The 8952-nt window shown below is 37.6% G+C and overlaps 1 pseudogene; it reads left to right on the top strand.

The window, feature by feature from the left end:
- The first annotated feature begins 480 nt into the window (after positions 1-480).
- On the top strand, positions 481-6590 carry LOC101113678 (basic immunoglobulin-like variable motif-containing protein; annotated as a pseudogene).
- Positions 6591-8952: the final 2362 nt, after the last annotated feature.

Below are 8952 nucleotides of genomic sequence, written 5' to 3'. Positions count from 1 at the left end.
CAGACTCACGTCCATTGAGTCTGTGATGCCATCCAGCCATCTCATCCTCTGTTGTCCCCTTCTCCTCCTGCCCCCAATCCCTCCCAGCATCAGAGTCTCCTCCAATGAGTCAACTCTTCTCATGAGGTGGCCAAAGTACTGGAGTTTCAGCTTCAGCATCATTCCTTCCAAAGAAATCCCATGGTTGATCTCCTTTAGAATGGACTGGTTGGATCTCCTTGCAGTCCAAGGGACTCTCAAGTGTCTTCTCCAACCTTTCTATTATTTTTCTATATTTCTTTTCATTGTTTGGTTAAGAAGGCCTCCTTATCTCTCCTTGCTATTCTCTGGAATTCTTCATTCAGTTGGGTTTATCTTTTCCTTCCTCCCTTGTCTTTTACTTCTCATTTCCTCAGCTATTTGTAAAGCCTCCTCAGACAACCAGTTGGTCTACTTGCCATTCTTTTTCTTTAAGCGGTGAGAAACGGAACATTTTCTGCCATGTCAGTAAACAAGGATGTTACAGTCACCAGCAATTGCAGCCACATGGATGATGAGCTGGTGAGGAGCAGTGAGAGAACTCGAAGGAAAGAACACCTGTCATCTAGCAGCCATCAGACTGCAGCCCCTTCCCATGGTGAGCTCTGAGGAAGTCCAGGATGTGAAAACAGAGTACTGGCCCCAGGTGGCTGAGGTGCATATCAAAGGAATGATTTCAGTGAGCCCAGACTCTTGCCATACATAGAAAAATGCTAAATTTCTTAGCTTGGGTTATCTGATTTTCTTTAATTAGCAGTAATCTTTCGATATTCAGACTACCTGCCCTTCCTTGAAAAACTCCTATTATCCTGACTCCTCCCCTCACTTCTTTGAAACAGTTTTCTCAGGGTTCGCTGAGGTGCTGTCTGCCCAATCCTGAAGTCCTACAAATTCCCATTGAATAAAACATCATGCTCAACTTTTATGTTGTGAATATTTTTTTAAATCGACAATAGTAATAGATGGTAATGCTATTTAGGAAGAAGCAATACAACATAGTGGCTATTTACAAGTTGTAAATAGAAAGGAAAAGAAGAACTTGGTATTACATCCAGGTTTTTTGCTTTGATAACTGGTGGAAAGGAGTGACATTTAATTAAATGAATAATGTAGGAAGAATAATATACTAAAGGGAAGGCATGGGCAGAAGGTCCCTAAAATATTTTCAGTGACTAAAATGCCTATTTTATTGCACTAAAAACTGAGGTCTGAGCACATAGGAACAATCTGTAATGTTTCTCTTGCCAATTCTTTAGAAAAACAGTGGCATGTGTGTCCATAGAAGGGTGTAATAGAACTTCACATCAAACCATTTAAGGTGTTCAAAATGAGCCACCCCAAACTCCCAGTCAGCAAGTGAATTATTTTGAGCTGAAGAAAATGAAGGACCAAGAGACTCAGGAAGAACTTTTTATTTTCCTCTTAACTACCTAAAGTAATTTAAATAAAGGGCCTGGCTTAAAGAGAGAGCTATTGCAAGAGATAAGTTTCATCTGAATTTATCTGCATGGCACACAAATATCTAACTCACATCTGATCTCAACCTCCTGTGAATTTGCCCTCCTCCCCTTTGAAGTCCCTGGCTCCTACTCCACTCCTTAACTCAGGATTCATTAGCCTCGACTACTCAACTTGCCCTTGGGTCTTAAATCTCTGGAACCCCAGTAATTAAATTTATTTTTCTCCTGTTAATCTGTTTCACATCAATCTAATTAATGGACCAGCAAAAAGAAACTAAAAATTTAGAGGAAAAGTTTTCTTTGCCAACTTTGAGAAAGTTTATCTTTGTAGCAGAAATTATTCACAAACTGACATTCAAGATGTTGCCAAACTATACCCTTCTTTGAATATGATGTGATCTCAAGATGTCAACTTCTCTATGATAACTACAGTGACTGTGTAACTGTGTCAATAAAAGGTCCAAGAAGCATTATAAGGATCCAATCGCCAATGGAGATTAGATATAGCAGTGAACCAGGAAGTGAGCGTTATTAGCTTCAACCATTTCCCACTTGGATTGTTTCAGGTTGCTATGAAACCACAACTGGGACCAACAGGTTGGATCTGGTTTGTGCTGGTTTGTGGGAGCCAACACTTGTAGCTTCAGGAATATGGTGGCTAGATTTTAATCACAGGCATTATTAAGGAGTTAATTTATATAAAGTCACAAATAACTTATATTAAAACAGAAATAAACACTTAACTCATTATTCTTAAATTTTTGCAATAATTGTATTATGCAATTGTATTGTGTTGCATTATTACCTAAGTGCTTGAGGTTATTAACATCTACTGTATATGTATATTAGAAATACTATATAATGGTGTTTTCTACTTTACCTCTTTTCTCAATTCTATATTTAATGAGGTCACATTGGTAGCTTGATCTCAGTCATGGTGAGAATATACATGAAATCAACAAATGTTACCAGTTAGGGTTTATTGTTTCTTTGATTGTTAGGTTTAAGGTTGCAGAGAAAATATTAATGATGGAGATTAAATTTAAAAGTGTGCTTTGTCTGTAGCCGTATAGTTTAAGTAAAATTTAAAACTTGAAGTTATATTATTCCAGTATTTGAAGACTATTATTCAACTTACTAAAAAAATGATTCAGCACTGAAGATTGATGAATACATGCCTTTCCAACATAGAGTTTTATTTATTTATTTTTTTACTGTCAAATAAAACAAAAGCATAACACAGAATTTTTGTCAGAACAACACTCATCTGTCAGCTGCAGCCATAGGTTGGCTATGGATATAATATATCACAAAATTAATTAAAACATTCTATGATAATCAACTATATGGAATTTACAATAGAAATATTACATATTGTATTATTATTTGTAAATTGTGTCTATAAATCCTTCATAACAGTAAATCTGTAATAATTGTGTGTATGAGTATGCATGCTAATTTTTTTCTGTTTGTTTTTGATGAGCATCTAATAAACACTTCTGTCTCAGAAATGGAACCAATGCCTTGACCACTTTCATGGTGTACAAGTAGCAACATTTAGAACTAACCATTGTACTCTAAAATAGCTAAATACACATTCATGTAATATTGCCAGCTCTGCAGTCAAAATTTTAAACTGATATATTAGAAGCAAATGAGATGGGTAATTAAAACTAAGAAAATAATATTACTCATATGAATATTTTATAAATTTTATTTATTCTCTTATATTACATAAAGTTTTTGAAAGTCTAATTTACTTCTCAGATTAGAGACTAAGAGGAGATATTTCTATCAGTATGGGATTTTCAAATTTTGTACGTTTTTACATATCATCTCATTGACCCCCATAAAATCTGTGAATAGACAAAAATGTATTATTATCTTAAGACACAGCTGAGGATAGCTGATTGTGCAGGATCACTTATATTCATGCACAGCAATTCTTCACCAGAGCTAAGAACAGAATTTAGGGCTTTGGGTGAACTTGCTATTAAAGACAGCTACAACTCACCACACAGATTCTCCTTTTCTAAAAAACTACTGTGTGCTTGGAGCCTGCTTTCTCTCTCCCAGGTAAGAGAAAAGCAGAGGACTAGAGAGGTAAGAACAATGTCACTGGAGAAGGAAGTCCTGCAAATGATTTCAGAAAAAGAAATTTTCTTCTTTGTGTTTTGAATCCTGAATGACAGGTTTAAGATTGCTTTTTGCTTAACTTAATGTTGTGGATTTCTTCTTCTGATTATCAATAAGTTCTCACATGAGTATGTAGTCATAATAAGAGTCAAACTTCAACAATTTCCTGACAAGTTAGAAAGCAATAAAATACTCCTAAGTGGTATATCAAAGAAGGTGATATTTTTAAACCAGAGGTGTGGTGATGCCTAGAAATCACCCAGGCATTCCTCTTGAGATTTCTATTCTCACTTGGAGAAGCTATTGGGACAATACACACAGAAAATGCCATTCAGAGAAAAAAAAAACTAACTTTTGAGAAAATAAGATTCGTAAGTCTTAGGAAGCTTACGTAAATTGGAGAAGAGAATGTTATCTGTCTCAATCCTTCTCATCACATTATTCATGCTTTATCTACACTTTTAAAGGCTTGAAATTTAACACATAGTATTAAAAGTAAAATATAAATGGCTGATCATAGCTTCTTAAGAAATATCTTTATTTGAATGTGCAATCTAATTTCGGGTCTTGCTGTTCAGTCACTAAATTGTGTCCGGCTCTTTTGCTACCCCATTGAATGTAGCCTGCCAGGCTCTTCTGTCCATAGTGTTTCCCAGGAAAGAACACTGGAGTGGGATGCCATTTCCTACTCTGGGGAATCTTCCTGACTCAGGGATAAAAATCGTGTCTCCTGCATTGGTAGGCAGATTTTTTACCACTGAGCCGCCATAGGAAGCCCATGACACAGATTACGTATCTAATAATAGGAAATACCATCAAAAAGAAAAATATTTTTACATTTTTCAGGTTAAATGGGTTAGTTGTCTTTTGATACCAAAAAACGAATCCTTTGTTTTTATACAATCTGTTTCCAAGCTATGCTGCTGCTGCTGCTAAGTCGCTTCAGTCATGTCCAACTCTGTGTGACCCCATAGATGGTAGCCCACTAGGCTACCCCATTCCTGGGATTCTCCAGGCAAGAACACTGGAGTGGGTTGCCATTTACTTCTCCAATGTGTGAAAGTGAAAAGTGAAAGTGAAGTCGCTCAGACTCTTAGCAATGCCGTGGGCTGCAGCCCACCAGGCTCCTCCATCCATGGGATTTTCCAGGCAAGAGTACTGGAGTGGGATGCCATTGCCTTCTCCGTTCCAAGCTATAGGTTTATGGAATATCAGAGTTTTCTTAATCTTTTTGTATCTACTATAGAAACATTGTAGCTCTTATTTATATACTAAAAAAAAAACAACAAAAACCTCTTCTTTGGGATTTCTCTGCCATGTATTTCCAGTCAATATATAGATTGTTTCTATCATTAGTTGTAAAAATAATAATTGCTATATGCCAAGTATGATGATATACAATTTTTCACTAACTCATTTACTCTCATGAAACATCTTCAGATTACAAGCTGCTGTGTGCTTTCAGATAGGGAAGCTTGAGATGTTTAAAAGTTAGATGTCTCACCCAGGGAGTATTAACTGTTAGTGCTGGAGATCTATCTGATTTTTAAGTTTCCTTCTTAGAAATTCCACTCATTTGCATTGGGAAGGAAAGATAATCTGGACAAAGTTTACTTTTTATTTTTCAGTTCAGTCATTCAGTCATGTCGACTCTTGTAACTTCATGGACTCCAGCATGCCAGGCTTCTCTGTCCATTACCCACTCCCAGAGCTTGTTCAAACTCATGTCCATTGAGTCAGTGATGCCATACAACCATCCCATCCTTCATCGTCCCCTTCTCCTCCTGCCTTCTATCTTTCCCAGAATCAGGGTCTTTTCCAGTGAGTCAGTTCTTCACATAATGTGGCCAAAGTATTGGAGTTTCAGCTTCAGCATCAGTCCTTCCAGTGAATATTTGGGACTGATTTCCTTTAGGATTGACTGATTTGATCTCCTTTGCAGTCCAAGGGACTCTCAAGAGTCCAGCACCATAGTTCAAAAGCATCAATTCTTCAGTGCTCAGGGTTTTTGGTTTTTGTTTTGTTTTTTTTTTAATAACCAATGAAAATACTCAGCCAATAAAAGGGATGAAATTGGATCATTTGTAGTGATGTGGATGAACCTAGAGTCTGTCATACAGGGTGAAGTAAGTCAGAAAGAGAAAAACAAATATCATATACTAACACATATATGGAACCTAGAAAAAGTTACAGAAGACCTATTTGCAGAGCAGTACTAGGGACATAGACATAGAGAATGGACTTGTGGCCACAGGAGGGGAAAGGAAGAATGGGATGCATTGAGAGAGTGACATTGACAGATGTCCACTACCATGTGTGAAATACAGAGCTAGTGGGAAGCTGCTGTACTGCACAGGGAGTCAGCTTGGGGCGGGGGTGGGACGGGGCAGTGGGATGGAAATCCAGGAGAAAGGGGACATATGTATACGTATAGCGGACTACTTTGTTGTACAACAGAAACCAGCACAACATTGTAAAGAAACTATACTCCACTTAAAGTGAATAAAGCATTCAGAGGCCCTCCTCTCACCACAAGAAGTAGAATAATGGTTCTTAATTGGAGAATCAAGTAGGAAACATACTGTATCCACTGTAAAACATGGGCAGATTTAAACACTCAAAATCCAGCAAATCTAGATATCTATCCAGCACTTAGAAAGGAGACTGCAGTATCGAAAGACAAAAAAGGCTGGGGGAAATTTGCATTGCATCATAGCATTCCAGAGACTCAGATGGCAAAGATTTGGCCTTTGGGATTTTCCATTTGGAGCCATCAGGAAAGAATCACAGCCTCCAACACATGCCCAGGGAACTGTCACATCGGAGGGTGAGGACAATAAGTAGCAGCACATGTGTCTGGGCCAGTCTTTCAGGGCTAGATTCCGTTAGGACTCAACAAGGAGAAAGAAATCCAGTATCCATGAGAGGAGGGACAGTGGCTACCATGGTTACAGTGATTACGATGGGAATGGCTGACTACGCTGGCACCTATGACAGATGTTACACACAGAGCTGGTCTACTACGACTGAGTTAAGGCAGTCCAAGATTTTCACTCATTGTTAAATAGGAACGGATCTCGTGGGACAAAACATAACCTTATTGTTCCTCCAGTAAATAAGTTTGTATATAATTAGGATGGGTGATTTCAGACATAAAAATAGATAAGCACAGATTTATTTTTCCCTTTTAAAGTTAAGACCATATAAACATCCTGAATAGTTTCGCAAAGTCCAATAAAATTGCATATAAACAAATCAAACATAATTTCACTCAGTAGCATCACAATTTGAAATACTTGAGCAGGAAGTGACTGCTTATGCCTTGACCCCCAGATATTTGTTTTCTCCATAAGTTCAAAATGTAAGTTACTTTTTTTTATTTAATTTTTTTTTTTTAAATTGAGACTGTTGACTTCTCCTTTTTCTTCATGGTTAAAGCTCATTTAAAACAATTTACTGAGTCTAGAAATTCTTTTACTTGTAGCAGTATCTTGCCTACCTCATTTTTTTTCCCCCTGATAGACTTTCTCAGGAAGACACTGTCCAGAAACTGATCTTTTCTTTTGGTATAAATGGGTGACTTTGTGCATTGATTCAAATGTTCTGGACTTTCTTAGTATGTTATTGTTACATACTCACAAGAACTTTCAGTCTTGAAAGACTTCTGTAAGTCTACAATAAATCTGTTCTAGGGGTAGAGAAATGAACAAGTGGACTTCCCTGGTAGTACAGCAGTAAAGAGCCCACCTGCTAGGGCAGGAGATGTGGTGTGATCCCGGTGTTGGGAAGATCCCCTGGGGAAGGAAATGGCAACCCACTCCAATATTCTTGACTGAGAAATTCCATGGACAGAGGAGCCTGGCAAACCGCCGTCCATGGGGTCACAAAGAGTCTGACATAACTACAACTGACACATTAATGAATATTAGGAAACATTTTAAAACTGTTTCAACTGCCACATATTCTCAAACTAAATAGTAAAGAGTCTGCCCATAAATGCAGGAGACAGAGGAAACATTGGTTTGATCCCTGGGTCAGGAAGATTCCCCTGGAAGAGGAAAATGGCAACCCATTCCTGTATTCTTGCCTGAAAAATCCCATGGACAGAGGAGGCTGGTGGGCTACAGTCCAATGGGTCACACAGAGTTGGACAAGACTAAGTGACTAAGAGCCGCACACAAAGGCGGCAAAAGGGTACAAACTTTCAACCATCAGTGAATAAGTCTGAAAATCTGATGTAGTGACTAGTTAAGAACAGTGTCTAGTATAATCAAAATTTGCCAAGAGAAGAGAAAGTAAATGTTCCCACCAAAAAATAAATAAATAAAACATGTGAGGTGATAGATATGTTAACTAATCCAACAGGAAGCTTTTCACAACATAAATCATCACGATATACACCTTAAATATCTTATAATTTTTTTATCATTTATAATGCAATCTGAAATTTGTAAAAGACAGAAGAACTAAAACAAAAAAGTCATAATTATCACTATAAATTGTGTATATATCTCATGTTAAAAAGACCCAGAGGGATGGTATGGGGAGGGAGGTGGGAGGGGCGTTCAGGATGGGGAACACATGTATACCCGTGACAGATTCATGTTGATGTATAGCAAAACCATTACAATATTGTAAAGTAATTAGCCTCCAATTAAAATAAATACATTTAAATTAAAAAAAAAGAATGCTATGAACACAATTTTAATTCATTACTCAGAGACAACTTGAACTGGCTACATTACAAAATTAGGAACATGTCGTAAATATGATTCAAACTAGTTAGAAGGATAGGTAGTTATACTCTAATTTTGCTGCTGCTGCTGCTGCTAAGTCACTTCAGTCGTGTCCGACTCTGTGCGACCCCATAGATGGCAGCCCACCAGGCTCCCCGGTCCCTGGGATTCTCCAGGCAAGAACACTGGAGTGGGTTGCCATTTCCTTCTTCAATGCATGAAAGTAAAAAGTCAAAGTGAAGTTGCTCAGTCGTGTCTGACTCTTAGTGACCCTATGGACTGCAGCCCACCAGGCTCCTTCATCCATGGGATTTTCCAGGCAAGAGTACTGGAGTGGGGTGCCATTGCCTTCTCCAACTTTAACTTTGAAGCATAAACAAAACAAGAAAAGTGCTGCCATGTTGCACTAAATCTAAAATATCGGGAGAAAATGTTTGATATGTTTTAGTAATGCAATGCTACAATGATATCATTTCCTTTTTCTTTAGTAGTACATAGGTAATTATTGTTTTGCAACAGCCTGAATAAACATCAAAGAATTACAGAACTATTCGGCTTAATATTTTGTACTTTAAAAATGAGTTTCCTGAACTGTGAACTTC

The sequence above is a fragment of the Ovis aries genome, chromosome 6 (assembly GCF_016772045.2).
Source record: "Ovis aries strain OAR_USU_Benz2616 breed Rambouillet chromosome 6, ARS-UI_Ramb_v3.0, whole genome shotgun sequence".
In the NCBI taxonomy this organism is placed as follows: domain Eukaryota; kingdom Metazoa; phylum Chordata; class Mammalia; order Artiodactyla; family Bovidae; genus Ovis; species Ovis aries.
The sequence above is the reverse complement of the archived record's forward strand: the minus strand, read 5'-3'. Positions and strand labels throughout refer to the sequence as shown.